Here is a 9042-nt window from a genome sequence, read left to right as displayed (position 1 = left end):
TTCATAGTTACCCTGCTCAACTTTCTGTTCACATTCCCAAGCCTCTGCCCTAGCCTCAGCCACAAGGAATCTTCCAGGATTCCTTGAGAAAATGTCATTCCAATGCCCAATGTCCTACAGCGCATTGAAAGCTAGGGGAGGACTCTTCCATTTTTCTGAAGTTTAGTGCCACATGGCAAAGTACAGAACCTTAGCCCTGGCCTTGAGACAGGGCCAAATCTCTTCAGATTTTTTGAATCACCTTTGTCAAGTAAGATGCCTTACCTACTGAAAAGGGTATGAAAGCTTCCGTCTTGATAAACTTCCCAGTAGAGTCAAGCAAATGCTCAGGGTTAAAGGTGTCTGGGTTTTCCCACTGTGTTTGATCTCAAAGTACAGAGGTCAGCAAAAAGATGACCTCAGTGCCCTAGAGATAAAAGTGTTATTAGTGACAGAGATGAAATTCCTTCCTAAAAAGGTGGCCTCGGATGGCAATTTTAGAGAAGCAGTGTAGTCTAGAAGGAACAGGAAATAGAGAAGGGGGAGATGGCACTTGAGATTGAGTGCAGGGTAGTCATATACTCAAACAAATTTTCATCTGGTACCTGCTGAAAAACACAAACCTTGGATTCAGAACTAGGAACAAATTCTGACTTAGCCATCCATCTGCTGTGTGACAACAGCATGTTATTTAACTTTTGATAACTTCAAGTGATGGGAGTTTAAAAATCCTCATTTGGTGACTGTGAGCCTTCCTGGTGGGCTTGGGGGTTCCAGAAGGCTTGATCTTTTATCTCCAGGGACTATGTCAGTGGACAAACTAAATTTAACAAGCCCATCAAAACAAATCCTCAAAAATAAGCCACCCCAACTTCCTCAGCTATGACATAAAAATTAATAATACATTATGAATTCACACCGAGCAAATATCACCTACTGTGTACGTAGACATTCCGTTGCCTCTGGTTGAATGGCTGGGGTGAGGGGAGGCTGGGAGGGAGGGAAGAAGAAGGAAGGATGGAGGGACCAGAGTGAGGGCAGAGATTGCCTGACAGTTCATCTCAGCACTTCTGTGATTTCCAACAGCATTCTGATGTTCTTTCTCTCTCCCCTCATCCCCCTTCTTAAACCCTTACCTTTGGAATATAGTAGTTTTTAAATATAGTATTTGTGGTGGTTGCTCGGGGGAAGCCTCGTGCGGACAGGATATCAGCAAATCTCTGTACTTCGTGAATGACAGCGTCTGTGTATGGCATTTGAGTTCCGTGTGCCCTTCGAGGCTGGGTGGACCGCGTGACTTTGGCAATCTCATCATGGACCTTTTCTGGATAAAAGAGAGAATGGTTAGAGTCCGTGGTGGGAGCGGGTGTTGAAACAGTCTCTCCACTTTCTTTAAATATGAAAGTCAAACCCAAGTACTCTGAGTTCTGAATCATCTTTACCCCACATTGCTCCCACCCCCAGCCCTCTATTCCTAGTATCCTCTGGGGACCCTTCAGATCATCTCAGGATGTTTAGAGAGCAAATCTGCTTTCTTATATCACAAGGAGACTAAAGGTACAAACTCTCCTCAAGGGTACCAGTTAAAGGTATGGCTCTAGAATTCTGCATTGTCCAGTCCAACGGATTTCTGCTTCCTCTACTTCAGGCAATGCCTTGAATCTTAGGAGGCTTACTCTGGATCTCAGGATATTGTGACATAAACAGAATCCTCCAGCACAGGGTGGAAACCATGCTCTCTGTACCTGTTGCAAACAGATTATTAACAAATACCACCAAAGTATCATCATTGAAATAATCAGTAGATGTAACTTTCTTCTGAAAGAGGAAAAGGAATAATTAATGATGAAATAATTTTATCTGGGTAATCATCACAAGCTCATGTGAATTTAAAGAATAAAGCCTTGCATTCTTCCCTCAATTGAGTGGAAATTTTTTGAGACTGCTATGCAGAATTTTAGGATAAAGCACATCTCAGATACTAATAAAAAATAATTCTAAAAACTGGGAAAGTCTATTTCTCATTTAGGAAGATTGGGAATAAGTTTTTAATTAAGTGATTAGAATATTCCTGGCACTGTTTCTTTAAAACAAGATTAAGTGATCTCTCGAGTTTGTCAATTGAAACATATTTTTCATGACTGCAAAGAAAAAAGAATATTAATTCCACCAGAAAGCATATCTGAGATCTTCCATATATCTTGTTTTTTTCAGAGAGTGATATGAAAAGAAGTGGAAAATATTTGAGGATGCAAAAATGTAGTAAGTAATGTTTTTTTGTAGTGTACAAATCTGTCATCATTAACTTGAGTCCAGTTATCTTTCTTCTCTGAAAGAAGTATTTTTCCTCAAGATGCTATTAACTAAATCACATAATAAATAATATGCTAAAGTGACCCCTGAAGAAAATGTCATTATCTCCTGCTGTCTGACCAAAAAGGCATCAGTTAAGCTTCTTGAATCATTTTTGTCAAGTTTATGATGGTGATGGAGGAAAGTCATCCTTATAAAGGAAAATAATTCATCTTTATTCCTGAGTATAGTCTTATATGTTTTTAGGAGGAACCCCAAAACAGGAAACATACTGAAAAGCTCAGAGAGTAAAAAACAACAAAGTAAATTAAATATACATATGTAATGCTTGGGATAATGAGAAGGACACCATTATTTCTATAAGTGTTATAGAAATAGCATCTCCTATAGACTTAGATTTTATCTCAATTAACAGTGGCAGACTGGACTAGACAACAGGATTTCATTTATCAGAATTTAGTTAACATATAACAAATATTGCTATGACTTACAATAAATTCTGTGTATCCAAAGTATTTAGCATGTTGCACCTCTGGTCATAGATATATGTACTTAGAGTTTAGGTAAGACATAAAAATGATATTGGCTTTATGGGCAGAGTTATAAATCTAAGTGTTTTGCTTGCAAAATCCCAGATGATTCCAAGTCAAACTATTTTGGTTCAATATAGTATACTAAGGTCTGTCTAGTCAGAGCTAAGCCTTTTCCAGTAGTCATGTACAGATGTGAGAACTGGACCATAAAAAAAGGCTGAGTGCTAAAGAATTGATGCTTTCAAATTATGCTGGAAAAGACTCTTGAGAGTCTCTTGGATTGCAAGGAGATCAAACCAGTCAATCCTAAAGGAAATCAGTCCTGAATATTCATTGGAAGGACTGATGCTAAAGCGGAAGCTCCAATACTTTGGCCACCAGATGTTCTAAGAGCTGACTCATTGGAAAAGACCCTGATGCTCGGAAAGATTGAAGGCAGGAGGAAAAGGGGACAACAGAGGACGAGATGGTTGGATGGCATCACCGACTCAATGGACATGAGTTTGAGCAAATTCTGGAATAGAGAATGGCCGGGAAGCCTGGTGTGCTGCAGTCCATGGGGTCACAAAGAGTCGGACACGACTTAGTGATTGAACAACAACAACACATTTATGACTATCGTTCCCTTGAAGGATCAGAATAATTCTTTTTAAAATTTGCAACAGGCTGACTGTCCACAGGTCTCAGAGAAATATCACCTAAGTCCAGTATTCCCTAACCCTTAAAAAGTTCACTGTTTGTTAAATTTAGTGTTTATCAGTGTATTCATTTTCTGAGAGACATGCTTTATATATTTGGTCAGATTCACAAAGGGATTCCCAACCCCTGCCAAATGACTTAATAAATAGCAGAGATACAAAGGTCATACTTAAAATTAGTCCTCATTGTTGTCCAACCCAGTGTTCTCTAGCATTTGTGTTTAGAGCAAAGCTGCATTTTTATGTTAAGAGTATAAATTCCAAAGTCAAATAATATGGTTGATTGTCCATGGTATTATTGAAAAGGAGAACTAACTGACAAAGCTCTTCTTTTCATACATTCTAGAAGATAGCAACTTAATCTGTAAGTGTAAAAAATTGGATTGCAGAACTATTGTGCATTGACATGGCTCAGAATAAATATTAAGGTTTTATTTAGTGATAACTGACAGTCCTCTTCTGTTAAAATTCACTTTCCTGAGTGGATTCCTCTGAGTGCTCCTTGCTCATTAATGGCTTATGCACATTCCATGCATAACTAGTAGGACAGATCAAAGATGGTCAAGATGGTAAGAATCTGCTAAAACCATATAATAAACTGTTTACTGGTGTAATTCACCATCCCTACAACAAAGAATACTTGATGCAGGATTCTGTGATGCGAGACTGATCAGATCTCTTAACCAAGCAGGTTAATACTCAATGTTTCAGAAAGTGTATATTTTTGAAATGGTGATTCTCTAATAAGTACTTTTTCGTGGTCTCTTGAAAACAGTCAGGGGCACCTTAGAGGAAGTAAAAGTGAATAAGGACACAGGTACGGCAGTTGGAGGACTGACAATGAGTTTCACACTGGATCTGTCAAGATTAAGAGCCTTAGGAATGGGGTGTCTTGGTGATCAAACTGTTTTCCAAGCAACACGGACACAATGATGTTAGCCACAGAAGCGTTCATAGTGTTTTGACCTCAAGGGGCTTTCCTGCAAGAGAACTCATTAATCGGATTTGGAAAACAGGTGGCCGATTCTCAAAAGTTTGCTTTACGCCACTTCACTTTCACAAAAGATCTACATTAGTATTTGTTTCGTAAACCAAAAGAAATCCGAAGATGGTTTTTGCTTTTACCAAAAAAAAGCAAAATCCTTAAGTGGGGTTCCTGTTGTTTTGTTGATTTTGGTTTTTGCAGCAAACCCTTGAAAAGGCAGCTGGAACTTGGATTGAGTGGCGCCACCAAGCGTCTTCCCGAGGAACTACACTCAGCATCAAGCCGCCATAGCTTTGAACTGTGTCTATGAGCATCTGTGCTTTATCTCGATATGTTCTGTGCATCCCTTATCAAGATGAATCTCAAGGTATTTGCTTCTTTTTTTTTTTTTTTATGCCATTCTGGCTTATGAAAGACTTAGTGGGAACGGTCTACTTTTGGGTGGTAGGAGAAAACTGTATTCATATACAGAGTATTAAACCAATTCCAGACTGATTGGGATAGACTATCAGATGAAGGATTTCATAGAGAAAAGGGATTATTGGTGACCATGGCCTACAAGGAGAGGTGAGACTACACTGGACCTCGAAAAATACCCAGAATTTGGTTAAAAGATTGCCACAAGGAAAACTAAAAATGTATGTCAAAGGAAAGCTGCATTTGACTCAAAGAAGTTAGAATGGGCCAGGTGAGGGGCATTTCAGTGTGTGTGCATGTGTGTGTAGGAGAGTTTTAATGCAGATTATATTGGGAAATATTTCGACCTTCTAGGCTGCATTCAATTTTAAAAGTTTAAAATAGGATATCTAGATGGTTAAAATGATCATATTTTAAAGAACTTCATCTAGAGCAATTCCTTGCTTTAGCCTCTTCTGCTACTGGGTTCTATTTTTGTCAGTATCACTGAAAGCTGTTCATAGTATTAAACATGTATCAGCAGATGTGTATTTATTTTCAAGTGAAGCGCATTCTAGTTGCTAAGATTCACTTTTAACATCAGCAGCTACCTTAAATGTAAAGCTGAAGGGGGAATCCTTATAGAGAATGTGTTTTCTTCTTCATATACAAACAGAAGGGCATATGGGCGGCTGTGTATACATAGCCCTGAGAAATTAATGTCTGTTAGGAGCCTAGCACTCGAAAAGAAATAGTGGTTTTTCTGAATGTACTTTCTCCGAACTGCCAAGAGCTTCTGCTAAATGTGCAGGGACTGATAATTTAGCACCTGGGTCCCCGAGGCTTCTGTTTCTTCTCTGCGTTCATCTCAGGGTCATCTACCTTTGATAATTTCTCTCCATATTCAACTTGGCAACAGTGATGATAATATTCAAATGGACTCATTTTGAATAAGGAATAAGCTCAATTTCTTAAGGAAATGAGAAAACTCGACATGAAAATGAGTTTTTGGTTTGTTTATCCCCTCATATTGATAAAAGTAACCTGAAATTATCTCTACAGTGTTTAAAGGGATCAGAAACATACCTGTATCTGATAGACTGTTCCAGATTAAAGACGGCAGAAGACGCAATGACTGAATGCCATGTGTGAGCCATGATTTGTTTACATTAGTGACGAAATCTGAATAAATTCTTCAGATTAGTTAATGATTCCATGTTGATGTTAATTTTGTGATTCTGGAAAATGGGACTTTGGAAATAGAAGGGAATGTCTGCTTATTTTGAGAAAATACATGAAAATATTTAAGAATAAAGGGACAGCATTTCTGCAGAATATCTCAAACAATTCAGAAAAAGAGGGAGAGAAAAAAATAACAAATGTAACAGGATGGCATTAGGGAATTTTGGAGAAGACTAGAAAGATATTGGGAATTATTTGTATATTCTTGGGATTTTTTTTTTTTACAAATCTGAAATTGTGTCAAAATAATTAAAAGTATACCTTTTGTTGACTTCTTTCTCATAATAAATAAAATATGTTTTTTTAATTCTACACACCTTTGTGAGGCTCAAAGTTCCTTATGAGATGCTGCCTTTCCTCTATAACTTGTCTTCTAGAGCCTTCTTGCCCATTCTAAAGTTCTGTAAGGTGGTCAAGATGAATCTTCTTATAGCTTTCCAAGTGTCACCACGAGAGAAGAAAATTCCTTGTAATAAAGAAAATGTTCTTGAGTTATTTCCTCAAAGCTTTTAAAATCTAATTTCTGAGGATAAATAAAAATGAAAAAGAATTAAATTCTCCCTATTGAAAGTAAGGGCAGAAGTTTCTCTTCCTCTTGGAGTATTTACTGTAGAAAACTTTGTAAGTACTTTCACCTCCTTGCTTTGAATTGTATATTCAGCGTTTTGAAAACTACGTAGGTCTTTGGTCAGCTTTATGACCTAGGAATATCTTTCTCAGTGACCCGGGAGCCATTTCTTTGGAACATAAACATCAGTTATCTCTGAAAGGAGAGGCACCTCACTTTGGTGACTGGCAAGACTCCAAGTTGCAAAACTACCTCCTGTGAAAAAGAAATGAGAAATTTACTTTTCCTGTGTATAAAGCCAGCTGATACAGATGGTCATCCCAATTACCTAGTGAATCTAAGATGAACTCTGTGTGATGCTAAAAGCAAGGCAACAGGCCAAAAATGGAGTTGGTTATGCTAAGCCTCAAGTCACCAAATGGTGAGTTAATTATAGTTCAGTTGTCCCATAAGTGGAATCGTAAAACCAGTTAATCAGGAACCACCTGATCCCACTGGTTAGGTCATCTGCCTGATAGGCCCCTACCATCCCCTAAAGGAAAATAACTTTAAAATAAAAACCCTATTTTTTTTGCCCAGAATAATTTCCTTGTTCCTTCTCCCTTCTGACTATAAAAGTCTTTCACTTTGTACAGCTCCTTGGTGTTCCTTCCTTGCTGCTAGAATGGATGCTGGCAGATTCAAGTTGATCTTTGTTCAAATAAACTCAAAATGTTTACTATACCTCAGTTTATCTTTTAACAGTGACAAATGGTAATATGCTTCAGTTTATCTTTTAACAGTGACAAATGGTGCTGTCAAATCCTCTTACTTGAGGACTAGTTCTTTTTTATCTTAATAACATTTTTGTAATGGGTTGTATCTGCTTGGTTATATAAAATGGTGAGATTTCTTTCTGTTTTTGCAATTTCTTAGCAGATTATGTGATGCACACCATGTTCTGGTTTAATGCAGTTCAGTAATAAAATTGTTTTCTTTCTCTATTACCTATGTGGAGAGAAGGATTTCTGGATTTGGAGAAGATTTTTTTTTAAATTCTATTTCTCCAACAAATAAAACAATTATTGAGTATGTACATTATGCTTGCATCATGCTAGATGTGATTAAGAGATTGGTGAACAATAAAAAACAAAGTCTCTCTTGCTGGGGAAATATACAGATTAGGAGACAGAAGACTACCCAAATAAAAAGTCACAACCAAAGGTTGTAAGCAAGCTTCTACATTACTGCTATATATGCATAATCTGTATATAGCATCTATTCCTAGTTTCTAGAGACACATGTTGTGGCATATAGTAGATGTGCAGTGAATATTTATTGACTAAACAGGCATGGGAATTTGTGCATGCCAAAAGGAAATAATAATAAACATATAAGAGAAATTTCTTAGAAGAGTTGGAGCATATGATAACTTTTAGAAAGTTAAGGAAAGAGAGGGTTGCTAAGGTTAACCACATCTTTCCTTGGTGGAGTTTGTGGGATGGTGGCATTATTCCTTTGGCTCAGATCCCAGCTCCAGACCTTCCTCTGTATGCATTTTTTTTTTTCTTTTTCTAGGGAAGCTTAAGAGATAGGGAAGGAATTGCTGAGTTTGACTGATAGCCAAAATTTGGAAATTAGCATAGACTTAAGTCACTTAAGTCACTAGGTATTAGCAATGGGGTAGAACCAGCTTTGCTATTTTCAAAAACAAAATCTAAAAGAAAAAGATAAATATTTGCAGAGTTGCTTTGCTACCTCATGTCAGGGTGCGCCTTCCTTTGAAAGACCTTGGGTGAAGGTTCAATTCTGCTCACACTCAATTCTTATATTAATAAAGTGTTAATCTGTCTATGGATATTTACATAAAACTCAACAAATATGACTCTTCAAACTATCTCACCTGTATATTTAAGTGTTCACATTTTAGAATACAGAATGGCTATGAGGTTACTGCTATTCTTTAAAAGATAGAGGGGATTCTGTGGTCCTTTAATACTCTAATACTGGAAGGTATCTGGATTTAATAAGACATTTAGCAAAGAGCCACATGAGCAAGGTATAGCTTTATTGGGGTGAAAATATGAAGAACATTGATTTAGCACCATGAGTAATTGAACTTCTTTTAAATACTAGTCCCAAAGTCCTAAATACATTTAAGATGAAGAAATAAACACTCTAAAATGGTCCAATGGTAACAAAAATATTAAAGTTTTCTTTTGCTTAGTCAAAATTGGTATAAGAGTGCATAGACCCATTTGAATAGTTTTGGATTACTAGACTGGTGGAAAGTAGTCATTTCCCTCTTTGAATAATGTTTTCTATGACCAGTTAGGTCACTTAAAAAAA

The 9042-nt window shown here is 37.2% G+C and overlaps 1 long non-coding RNA gene across 1 annotated transcript; it reads left to right on the top strand.

Annotated features, from left to right (window-relative positions):
* Nucleotides 1-2189: 2189 nt before the first annotated feature.
* On the top strand, nucleotides 2190-7564 carry LOC122429807. Its single transcript, XR_006266147.1, has 3 exons — nucleotides 2190-2241; nucleotides 4710-4875; nucleotides 5976-7564. It is a non-coding gene; the product is annotated as an uncharacterized LOC122429807 (long non-coding RNA).
* The last annotated feature ends 1478 nt before the right edge of the window (nucleotides 7565-9042 follow it).

The sequence above is a fragment of the Cervus canadensis genome, chromosome 28 (genome assembly GCF_019320065.1).
Source record: "Cervus canadensis isolate Bull #8, Minnesota chromosome 28, ASM1932006v1, whole genome shotgun sequence".
Lineage (NCBI taxonomy): Eukaryota > Metazoa > Chordata > Mammalia > Artiodactyla > Cervidae > Cervus > Cervus canadensis.
The sequence above is the reverse complement of the archived record's forward strand: the minus strand, read 5'-3'. Positions and strand labels throughout refer to the sequence as shown.